Here is a 12846-nt window from a genome sequence, read left to right as displayed (position 1 = left end):
AGGCCGAAGTCTGCTCTCCTGAAATCCAGGGTAATGAGCTTGCTGTCCACTCTCCTCGCTTCCCTAAGGATCTTGAACTTCACCATTTCATGGTCACTTCAGCCAAGGCTGCCCTTAAGCATCACGTTCCCCACCAGCCCCTCCTTGCTGGTGAGAACGAGGTCCAGCAGAGCACCTTTCCTCATTGGTTCCTCTATCACTTGGAGAAGGAAGTTATCATCAATGCATTTCAGGAACCTCCTGGATTGCTTCTGCCCTGCTTATGAAAGTTTGAGGTGTGCCAGCACCTATAGAATGGGGAAATGCCTGAAGAGGTAGAAAATACTTATAAAATGGTAAAATTAGGGCATATCTCCAAAGTCTCCCGTGGCATGGGACCCCTACATGGGCCTCATTTTTGCCTGAAATCCAGGCACACTGCAGCTCATTCTACCCAGGAAGAGTGATCCACTGGGAGACCAGCTTTTTTTATAACCAGATCATCAAAAATATGGAAAAAAAGCAGCAAAACAGTCCCTATCCAACATGGAGCTGATATGGAAAACATCCCCTTTTGAGACCCAGCCTTGACTGAGGAAAGGCCACAGCCTCCTCACGCCTGTCTGCGATTTGCATGAGGCTCAGGTCTGTGGTGACTGCTGACTAGCAGCCTCCCAGTCAGTAGCATCACCCCAGCCCCAGACGAGAGTCACCTTGGCTGTCATGCTGGGTGTCCTCCCTCTTCTTGAAGTCATCAGCTTCCAGGGCCTTCAGGAAGCAAAGGCAACTGAAGGCATCAAGCAGTGTCATCGCAGCATCATTGCAACTGGCCATGGCCCCTCACAACCCACAGCACTGAGGTTTCTGTGCCCGCTCCTCCCATGCCATGTGATGAGGCAAGAGTTGCACATGCTGGCTGCTGAGTGGACAGCCATCCAAGTGCTAGTTGGCCCTTGTTTGTGGATACTAAAAGGCTAGAAGCAGAAATTTTCCAGCTACTGCAGCATCCTGTGAAAGTTCTTTTTCCCATGCAGGCTAGCTGAGAAACAGTTTGAGGTTTTTGTAAACTAAGACTTTATCTTGCACCTGTAGCTTGTTACGCAGTCTTGTTTATGGCACACTGGGAAAGTTGTTTTGAAATGGGTGTTGTAGCATTTAGCCAATCGCTCTGGGAGGTGGATGGTCAAGCGGCCAATTGCCTTGGCCATCCTTGTGAACCATGTTATATATATATACGGATTTGTAATTAATAAACGGCTGATGCTGCTGCTGCCGCTGCTGATACTGCTGCTGCTGCTCCTGCTGTTGGAGTTGGCATTTTCTCCTGCACCTGAATTCTGTGTCGTTCTTCTCTTCGTCCCCGGCACGGCAGCGACATTTGGTGACCCCGACGTGATACAACCGCAACTGAATTTAGAAGGTACGTGCTTCCCCCGAGGCTCTGGGGACAAAACTCTAGACTGAGAAGATGGGGCAAAATTCCGTGAAAGAAAGCACGATATTTTCTGCCTTCAAAAATGTGATAACGATCGCGGGAGCTGACATAAGTGATGAAGCTCTCTGTGAATTGCTAAATTGGGCAGCAGAACATGAGGTTGTAGCTGATCTGAACACTGCCCTTAACCCAGAAGCTTGGGAACTGTTAGGGGATAAGTTATTTCATGAGACCGTGTTTGGAGATAAGAGCGTACTTGACCTGCTACGTACGTTGTGGTCCCTATATGGTATAATGTGGAAGTGGACAGCAGGAAGAGAAGGAAAAGAATTACCGGGCTCTGACGAATCTGTGAGTGAAGGCTCTGAAGGGGACGATGAGTTATTTGAGGGAACACTGACCCCGGACAGCACGGGCAGTGTACCCGCTGCGTCTCCGCTGCCCTCGGGGACTGAGAGACTCGCGGGGACTGCGCGGAGGTCCTACCCCTCCCCGCGGGATTATGTTCCGCCTGCGTACCCCTCACCAGTGGAACAGTTAGCAAAACTAACCGGTCAAAGCAAAGCGTTGGAGCGTCCCCCACCCTCCGCCCCAGCGGCCCCTCCCTCCTCCTCCGCGCTACGGCCGCCCGTACAGCCGGCTGCTTCAGTTACTACAGCGGGATCTGTCCTTCCTACGGCTCTGCCATTGCCGCAGCCAGGCACGGCAGCCGAGGTTCTACCGCAACCGGGAGGGGCAGGAGGTATCACGGCGGCGTCGGCTCCGGCGCCCTTCTGTCCCGCGCCAGCATCCGCGCATTTCCCGGCGCAAACGGCGCAGACGCCGGTGGCGGATTTCTCGGCACACCAGCGTACGGCGCTTTTGCGGGAAATATTACAGCAACTAGTGGTGCTGACGGAGGCGGTGCGGCAGGCACCGAGCGCGGCGCCGGCAGCCCCCCCGACGGCGGCCCCGGACGTGGCACCGAGTGCGGCGCCGGCAGCCCCGGCGGCGGCGCCTGCACGGACAGTGATGCCGCCGCAAGCCGCAGCCCCCCAAGCTGCATTGCCGTGCGTAGCTCCGCAACCGTCCACAGCCTCTGCCGCTACACCGCCCGCTGGCCCGGCGCCTGTGCCCTGCCAGCCTTCCTCATCCGTGAGGCCCGACGATGGAAGCAGTGTTACTGCGGACTCGCTTACTACACTGCGGGAAACTGTGGCGGTGGTCAGACATCGGCAACCAGTAACACAGCTGGCCTACAACCGTCCTTGGACGCTTCCCGAATGTAGTGTGACTGTGCGTCCAAAAAATTCAAAGTGGTTTTGGGAATCGGTTAAGAGGCGAGCTCTGGAGGCTGGGGACTGGGATTTAATAGAGAAAGTCGGGATGCCTAAAGATGAAAAGGGACCTGAGCGGGTTATTATAGTGCCTCAAAGTGCTGTGCAGGTAGATCAAGGTGGTAGTGAACCCACAGAGGGTATCATCCAAGCCTTTCCTGTACAGAAAGCTCTTCCTAACTCAGGTCAGTCTGACACACATGAAGTTATCGCTTGGAAAGTGGTCCAAGATTTGCAATCCAAAGTGGCACAATATGGGCTAGGGTCTCCTGAAGTCATGCAGATTATTAGAGTGCTGAATACTGACCTGCTCTCTCCATCTGATATTAAGCATTTAGGTCAGGTATTATTTCAACCTGTACAATATTCAGTTTTTGAGGCCAATTGGAGAAGGATGGCTGAGAAAGCTGCGGCTGGGAATATGCAACTGCCTCCAGCTGATCCTAGACATGGAGTTCCAGCAGATGCTCTTATGGGAGCTAATGCCTTTTCTGATCCTGATCTTCAAGTCACCTGGCATCCTCAGGTCCTTGAGCAGGCTCAGAAGATTGGTATGGGAGCCCTATTAAAAGGCATGGACATGGCTGCTCCTAAAACACGATATGTGAAAATAACTCAGGGGCAGAAAGAGCATTTTTTATCTTTCGTGGAAAAGATTGCTGCCGCCCTCGAGAAGCAGGTCGAAGATGAGACCTTGCGGCAGCTGTTGTGCAGACAACTAGCAAGAGATAATGCCAATGATGAGTGTAGAAAGATCATAGATGCTTTGCCAGGGGAATCCACACTAACAGATATGGTTGAAGCCTGTTCCAAAGTGGGATCTGAGAATCCTAAGTCTGCTCTGGCTGCAGTTCTGCAGCCTATTCAATTAAATTCTGATCGTGGACTAAAAAGGCAACCTAAGGTTGAGAGCAAGCAGAAACAGATTAGACAAAAGAAGAAGAAGGAGAACAGGGAAGCTGCTCACTGTGAGAGATGCGATAGGCCAGGTCATTTTGCAAAATACTGTCAATCTATGTACCATGCCAATGGTCGACCCTTGACACGCTCGGGAAACTCGACCAGGAGCGCAAAGGGGATGTGTGCTCAGACACAAATACTTCCCCAGGGCATGGCACCGACACAGGCCTACTCAGCCAGCTTAGAGCCAGCACCCAGGGATCAATCGGAGTGGATGTGCACACCGCAGCAACAGTCATCTTAGAATCCTGTCATGTTTATAAGGTTCCCTTGAATGCATTCGGGCCCCTAGGACAGGGACTGAGTGCATTGCTGGTGGGAAGATCTAGTGTCACCCCTCAAGGGATCTTAGTACACCCAGGAGTTATTGATGCTGACTTTACAGGCCAGATTTGTGCTATGGTTTCCACACCCACCCCCCCGTCACTATTCCTGAAAAGACTCAAATTGCTCAACTTGTGCCTTTCAAGTCGTGTGTTCCCAGGACAGAACAACGAAGTCGTGGAGATGGTGGCTGTCACGTTTTGAGGTCAAAAGACCAGTCTATCAGCTCCCAAGTCAGGCGAGACCCTTGGATCCGACTCCCCCTGCCTTCTCTTGGCAGCTCAGTGAGTCGGAGGGTGATTTGTCTGACTTATCGTGGGATCCGTCACTAATAGATGAACAGGAGGTAATTTGGCCAGTATACCAGCTCCCAAGTTAGGCGAGACCCTTGGGTCCGATTCCCCCTGCCTTCCTTTGGCAGCTCAGTGAATCGGAGAGTGATTCGCCCACTTATTAAGGGATCGTCACTAGTAGTACTATGGGCCGACTCCTTATAATAATTCAAAAGTTTCCGGAAACATGCATGTATATTTTATTTGTGACAGAATACAGGTTCGAGGATAGCCGGTGATAATGACTGACTACAAAAACAACTTTAATTGAAATACTGCAGTGATAATATAAAACAATTACTAATCAGTGATAATATTAAATAGCTAGCAAGATGTTAGTAAGTAATTAAGTAAGTGCACATAACCCAGAGTTCTTACCCAACAGGCGTTCCTATGGGGGGGAGAAGACAGGTTCAGCCCGTCGACTGATCCCAGACATTCCGATGGGGGGGCTTCTCCCTAACATCCCCTTTGTTTGCTGCCATTTTATACTTTTTTCATATCTTTTAGGTGGAGCTCGAGTGACTCTAGTCATACATAACTTTTATTAGGATTGGTGAAAATTTCTCTCGTGAGGGGTGTTCACAAATTCGAATTGGTGTAAATTGCTCGTTTGAGGGGTGGTCGCAGCTCGGAGGCGGGTGGAGGTGTGACTTAGTAGCTGAAGGACACAATTTCACCATCACTGCTGAGGCAGCGGTTGTGATTCACTTCCCTTGATGGCATTTTTATGGTTATCTTTACCAGGCGCCTCTCATCCCTGATAACAGGGATGAGCCGTGATACCTCCGTACCACTCTACTCCCCATTTCAAGGGTATTGCGTAGGCCTTGTTCGTTGTTTCTTGTCCCCGATAACAGGGATGAGCCATGATACCTTCGTATCACTCTACTCCTCATTTCAAGGATATTGAGGCCTTGTTTGTTCCTGGGAGCATCAGCTGTGCTTCATGTCAGAGCTGCTCTGATATTAGCTGAATTCTGGGGAACAATATTCTCCCATTCCCCTCCAATTTCAGTCATTTTCCCACAGTGGCTTTGGATCTACGGGACTTCCGCAGGTCTTCTGGACCGCAGACATCTCTAGCCAAAAGCCGCAGATGACGTGTACCCTAATCCTGCCAAATGCCCAGCCGTCCAAGATTCAAGGTTTGATCGACACGGGTGCTGACGTGACAATCATCTCCTTCTCTGCGTGGCCTCCTACGTGGCCTTTAGCCCCTGTGGGGTCAGCCATTGCAGGGTTGGGGGGAACCACACAGAGCTATTTAAGCAAACGACCTGTGGTGGTGAAAAATGCAGAGGGGCAAACAGCTACGGTTCGGCCCTATGTCACTGCAGCTCTGCTTAACCTCTGGGGGCGGGATGTATTGGCGGCTTGGGGGGTACAGATTGGGACAAATTTTTAATGGGGGCCACTGTGCTGAAGGGCGCAGAGTATCCTACGCTGCCTTTGCGGTGGCTAGTAAGCAAATCCATCTGGCAACCCCAGTGGCCCCTACCAAAAGAGAAACTAGTCGCCCTTCATCAGTTAGTTCAGGAACAATTACAACAGGGACACCTTGAGCCTTCCACTAGTCCCTGGAACACTCCTGTCTTGGTAATTAAGAAGAAATCAGGAAAATGGAGATTGTTGCAGGATCTACGAAAAATCAATGCAGTGATGGAAAGTATGGGGGCATTGCAGCCTGGTATGCCCTCACCCACCATGATTCCAGCAGGGTGGGAAATCCTGATCATTGATTTGAAGGATTGCTTTTTCACTATTCCTTTACATCCTGATGACAAGCCAAAATTTGCTTTTACTGTGCCTGCAGTTAACAATGCCGAACCTGCGAAGAGGTATCAATGGAAGGTTCTACCTCAGGGCATGAAGAACAGCCCGACTATCTGCCAATGGTATGTCGCTCAAGCTTTGTCCGGAGTCCGCGAGCAGTTTCCTGAGGCATACTGCTACCATTACATGGATGATATCCTGGTGGCAGCATCCACCCAGGACGAGCTGCTGAGGATACAGCCTCGGCTGCTCGCTGCTCTGCATTCTTATGGATTGCAGGTGGCTCCGGAGAAAGTTCAAAAGCATCCTCCTTGGAAATATTTAGGAGTCAAAATTCTGGATCAAACTATACAACACCAAGAGGTGCAATTCTCAGGTTCTATTAAAACCCTGAATGATGCTCAGAAATTGCTGGGTCTCATCAATTGGTTACGTCCCTATCTAGGGCTAACCACGGCACAGCTTTCCCCGCTCTTTAATATTTTAAAGGGGGACCCCGAGTTGAATTCAGCTCGGAAATTGACTCCTGAAGTGCGACGAGCGTTGGAGGAGGTTCAACAGGCTGTTTCTGCTCGTCAGGTTTATCGAGTGGATCCCTCCATTGATATCACTGTTTTCATTACCACTCCAGATTTTCATCCTACAGGTATCATTGGCCAGTGGAATAAACAGTGGCCCGACCCTTTGCATATTTTGGAATGGGTCTTTTTGCCACATCAGCCAAAAAAGACAGCATCCACATTGTTTGAATTGATCGCTTGTCTGATAATCAAATGCTGCCAACGGTGTTTGCAATTAATGGCAGCGGATCCTGCAACAATTGTTCTTCCAGTACAGCAGGAACACTTTGAGTGGAGCCTTACTAACAGTGCTCCTCTGCAAAGTGCGCTGCAAAACTTTTCGGGACAGATTGCTTATCATCTGCCCAGCCATAAATTACTGCAATTGGCAAAATCGACAAGCTTTACCTTGCAGCCAAAAAATAGTCGGGTGCCAGTGCAAGGACCCACCGTCTTCACCGACAGGTCCGGGAAAACCGGGAAAGCTATTGTTACCTGGAAGGAGGAATCTGAGTGGCAGGTGCTGGAAGGCCACGAGTCAGGCTCAGCCCAGTTGGTTGAACTGAGGGCCGTTGCCGTGGCTTTTCAGCGGTTCTCTCAGGTACCTTTGAATTTGGTAACTGATTCTGCTTACGTAGCGGACATAACCCAATGCTTAGATTGTTCACTTTTGAAGGAAGTGAATAATGCGGTTTCCCTATTGAAAACTTTGTGGTGTGCAATTCAAGCTCGAGTTCATCCATATTACATTTTGCATATTCATAGTCACACCAACTTGCCAGGTTTCATAACAGAAGGCAATGCCAGGGCTGACATGCTAGCTAACCCTGCGTGGGTAGCGCCTCAGCCTGACAAAATTGCACAAGCCAAGGCATCGCATAGTTTTCTCCATCAAAGTGCGCATACCCTGCAGAAACAGTTTCACTTAATGCCCACTGAGGCTCGGGACATTGTCAGCGCTTGCGCTGACTGCCACGGACTTGCTGCACCTCTGCCATCGGGGGTAAACCCCAGGGGCCTAAAGGCCCTGCAGCTTTGGCAGACGGATGTAACGCATATTCCTGAATTTGGCAGATTTAAGTATGTGCACGTGTCTATTGACACTTTCTCCTCAGCTATGTGGGCGTCTGCTCATACTGGGGAGAAAGGTCGCGATGTCATTGCCCATTGGAAACTCGCCTTCGCGATCTTGGGCGTGCCTTATTCTGTGAAAACCGATAATGGCCCAGCCTATGTCTCTCAGAAGACATGGCAGTTTTTACACCTATGGGGTGTAGATCATACCTTGGGTATTCTGCATTCTCCTACTGGCCAAGCCATTGTTGAACGCGATCATGGCACTTTGAAGCGTGTTTTAGAAAAACAAAAAGGGGGAATGCATGGAGAAACCCCACAGAGTCGACTAGAAAAAGCATTATATACAATTAATCATCTTACAGTGCCACCGAATTCAAATAATCCTGTTATTCTGAATCATTTTCTTTCATTGCAGTCTTCAGGTGAGACGCACCTGCCTCGAGCGAAAGTCTGGGTACGGGACCTACTCACTAAGAAGTGGGAAGGCCCGTGTGAGCTTATTGCTTGGGGTCGTGGGTATGCTTGTGTTTCCACAGATACTGGGGTACGATGGCTACCTGCAAGATGTGTTCGCCCTGACCTGCGGCACCAGAAGCAGAACAGGCAACCTCCAAGGCAACCTTCAAATGATGGCCAGAATGCAGATCATTCGATTGATGATCCTCCTGATGACGACCAAGACATCGACCATCCGCCCGGTCCTTCTACAAGCAGAGACTGAACTTTAAGTTTCTTATGTTATGGAGTCAGAATGTAGAGCCCTTAAGGCTATTTAGAATTAATGACTGGACGTATAACTGGGTTTGCTATATGTGTATCTCTTATGGCATTGCTGGAGAATCTCTCTGCCTACTTTAAAATAGTCTTAAACAAAAAGGGGGAATTGTGGATACTGAAAGGCTAGAAGCAGAAATTTTCCAGCTACTGCAGCATCCTGTGAAAGTTCTTTTTCCCATGCAGGCTAGCTGAGAAACAGTTTGAGGTTTTTGTAAACTAAGACTTTATCTTGCACCTGTAGCTTGTTATGCAGTCTTGTTTATGGCACACTGGGAAAGTTGTTTTGAAATGGGTGTTGTAGCATTTAGCCAATCACTCTGGGAGGTGGATGGTCAAGCGGCCAATTGCCTTGGCCATCCTTGTGAACCATGTTATATATATATACGGATTTGTAATTAATAAACGGCTGATGCTGCTGCTGCCGCTGCTGATACTGCTGCTGCTGCTCCTGCTGTTGGAGTTGGCATTTTCTCCTGCACCTGAATTCTGTGTCGTTCTTCTCTCCGTCCCCGGCACGGCAGCGACACTTGTTAGCTTTGAAGGCTTGAGAGGAGTGTCAAGGTGTGTGAATCCTGTCAGGATTCTGGCTTTTGGGATCATCAGTGAGGTGAGGTGTCCAGCTCAGGTCAGCAGTGGGAAAGGTCTGGTGAAAAGGTCTGTTCAGTCTGGAGAAAGAGAAGGCTCCGGGGAGACCTTCTTATGGTTTTTCAATATTTAAAGGAGGATTATAAGAAAGATGGGGCCAGACTTTTTAGTAGGGCCTATTCTGATAGGAGAAGGGGTAATGGTTTTAAACTAAAAGAGGGTAGGTTCAGACTAGGTAAAAGGAATATATTTTTTATGATGAGAGTGGTGAAATACTGGAACAGGTTGCCCAGAGAGGTGGCAGATCCCTGAAAACATTCAGGGTCAGATTGGGCAGGGCTCTGGACAACCTGATCTAGTTGAAGATGTCTCTTCTCATTTCAGGGGGATTGGACTAGATGACCTTTAAAGGTCCCTTCCAACTCAAACTATTCTATGATTCTATGAAAACTGCCTGTCTTCAAAGCCTGCAGCTTTCTTCTAAGCACGTTTTACCCTGTCTTGGGTATGGGGCTGTATTGAATTTGCATGGCAAGGTTTTGGTAGTGGGGGGAGCTACAGGGGTGGCTTCTGTGAGAAGCTGCTAGAAGCTTCCCCGATGTCCAATAGAGCCAATGGCAGCTGGTTACAAGATGGACCCACTGCTGGCCAAAGATGTTTAAGAAGGGGGAAAAACCTGCTGTGCAACAGCAGCCAGAAGAGAGGAGTGAGAAAATGTGAGAGAAACAACTGTGCAGACATCAAAGTCAGTGAAGAAAGAGAGGGAGGAGGTGCTCCACGTGCCAGAGCAGAGATTCCCCTGCAGCCTTTGGTGAAGACCATGGTGAGGCAGGCTATCCCCCTGCAGTCCGTGGAGGTCAATGGTGGAGCAGATATCCACTCTGCAGTCCGTGGAGGACCGTATGCCAGAGCAGGTGGATGCACCTGAAGGAGGCTGTGACCCCGTGGAGAGCCTGTGCTGCAGTAAGCTCCTGGCAGGACCTGTGACCCCGTGGAGAGAGGAGCCCATGCTGGAGCAGATTTGCTGGCAGGACTTGTGACATTGTTACTGATACTTAGAATTTTGGTAATTAAAATTTGATCAATAGTTTGTAATTAATATGGTTTGTAGTTGATTTTAATAATATAGAATTATAAGAAATATTTTAATGAAAAGTATGCTCGTACAGTAATCACATGCTGCTATGAAACTCCCTGTATAGCCCTGTACCAGGATCAAAGGGATAGGTCAGAATCATTTAGTAAGAACATGTAGTACAAAGCACAAGTTGATTTGTAAACTGATTTATGATACCTACATAGAACTAGAAGAATGCATGTAGCTATCAAGGTCTAGATTAACCTGGCCCTTCGTTCAAGGCCAGGTTGGACGAGGCCCTGAGCAACCTGATCTAGTTGGAGATATCCCTGTTCCTTGCAGGGGGGTTGGACTAGATGACCTTTGAAGGTCCCTTCCAGCCCTAACCATTCTATGATTCTATGATTCTATGATTAATGAAAATGAAGAAAGCCAACCGTAATGGTTTCGTAATGGTCTATGGGTACCTGCCAGAAACCGTGAACTTAAGCAAAAGGTAATTCCGGCAGGGGGAGATCGCAACCACCGACTCACAGACCACCTACCCATATTACACCTCAGACTCATTTCTAGATGATTCTAACTTTTATTGCGCAGAATTGGAAATGGGAGGGGAATATGCTAATGATTTTGGGGAAATAATATGTTTATGTATGATTACCTAATGGATTTGCATATGTAAGCTCTATATAAGAAGTTTAATTTTGGTGCAAGGTGTGCATGCTAGGAGGAGATATCCCCCGTGCACCTGGCGCCGCAATAAAGAAGTGTCTGCTTATCTACATCCCATTGGTGTTGATAAGTTTCTTATTCCAGATTTTCGGTAACAATGCTGTGGGGGACCCACACTAGATCAGTCTGTTCCTGAAGGACTGTGCCCTGTGGAAAGGACACGTGGAAAGAATCCACACTGGAGCAGTTCATGGAGGACTGCAGCTTGTGGGAAGGACCCATGTTGGAGAAGTTCATGGAGGACTGTCTCCCATGGGAGGGATCTCATTCTGGAGCAGGGGAAGAGTGTGAGGAGGAAGGAGCGACAAAGACAACGTGTGATGAACTGACTGCAACCCCCATTCCCCATTCCCCTGCACTGCTCGGAGAGGAGGAGGTAAAGAAATTGAGAGTGAAGTTGAGCCTGGGAAGAAGGGAGGGATGTAACATGATGGTAATTGGTGAGTGATCTCCTGTCTTTTTATTGATCCATGAGCCTTTTGTCATATTTTTTCTCCTCCTGTCCAGTTGAGGAGTGAGAGTGATAGATTGACTTGGTGGGCACCTGGGATCCAGCCAAGGTCAACCCACCACAAGAGCCTGCCAGGGCAAGCCCTGAACCCTGGCTGCGCTTTGTGATTATTCCAAATGCTGAGGTGATCATGGTACTTCGGTATGCACAGACAGATAAGGGACTTAAGAGCCTTGAGCTTTGCAATTAGAACCAGTTAGAAACAATTAACCACAAAGAAGGTGCAGCCACCTGGGTTGGCCCACACTGCACAGGCCTCAAAGAAAAGTTAAACCAAAGGACACTAAGAAAACAATCACCAGGGGGTCCTGAAGAACCCAAAGACCCTCGCAGAAGACCCCAAAGGACTTAAAGAGCATGTGTAATTAAGTTGCAAGCATTACAATTAGTTCTCAGAAATAGAATGAATATGTATAACTGTTCTGGGAAATCTAATGCATATGCACATAGTTGAGCAATATAAACTTTGTCTGTCACGACCTACGGCAGGCACATTCGGAGGAATCATCCCTCGTGTCTCCAGCGCTGCAATAAAGAATGTCTGCCTTCTAAAACTTCAAAATAAGTCTTAAAGAGTTTTTCTCTGCTGACTTTTACGGTATCACTGAGAAACAACATAAGCTAGGGACTGTATAGATGATCCGGCTCATAGATCTTAAACAAGTTTCGGCAATGTCTAGCACATGCAAGCGACTCATGGAGGGGTTGTAAAAACGACCCAGCCTTGTATCACCGTGAGGCCATATCTCTGCAGAGATGACCCATGGGGAGCTGTTTAGACAGCTCAGTCCTGGGTTGTCGGATAAGTCCTAGACTAAACATGGCAGTGCTGCATCATTCAAAGAACCAAAACTTGAGTAGTGCCTTTGTGCTGTGTTTCCGTGAAGTGGTTTTGGTAGCAGGAGAGGGGCTTCACACTCTGTAACTTCCCGGGCTCCAAAACTGGTCCGACCAGTCTGGCCAGGTCAGACCCCCCATCTCCCTCAGGCCAGGGCTGAGCTAATCAGGGCCTCTGTGAATGCCCTATTTGAGAAGGGGACAAAGGAGCCTGAAAGGTGACTCAGACCTGCAGTGAAGAGAGGGGGGAGGCAAGAGGCTTTTCCCCTGGCCTCCCGGGTGGACGGCTGCCCACGTTGGGCCAGCATCATCCAACTGGAGATGGCCGCAGTGGTGCAGCTTGGGAGAACCCCAAAGTGCCCCACTCCCGGGGTGCCCGCTGGGTGGAGTTCATCCTGCCGGGAATATCGAGGTTCGTTGGGCCTGGCATGGCTGTAGTAGAGAGAGGACTAAGATCTGAGCGAAATGGCCACACAGACACCAGGTCAGTGAAGATGAGCGGGAGGAGGTGTGCCGGAGCTGAGATTCCCCTGCATCCCATGGTGAGATGGCAGCGGCCCCCTGCAG

This window comes from Tauraco erythrolophus, chromosome W, assembly GCF_009769465.1.
Source record: "Tauraco erythrolophus isolate bTauEry1 chromosome W, bTauEry1.pri, whole genome shotgun sequence".
Classification (NCBI taxonomy): Eukaryota; Metazoa; Chordata; class Aves; order Musophagiformes; family Musophagidae; genus Tauraco; species Tauraco erythrolophus.
Note: the sequence above shows the minus strand (reverse complement) of the source record.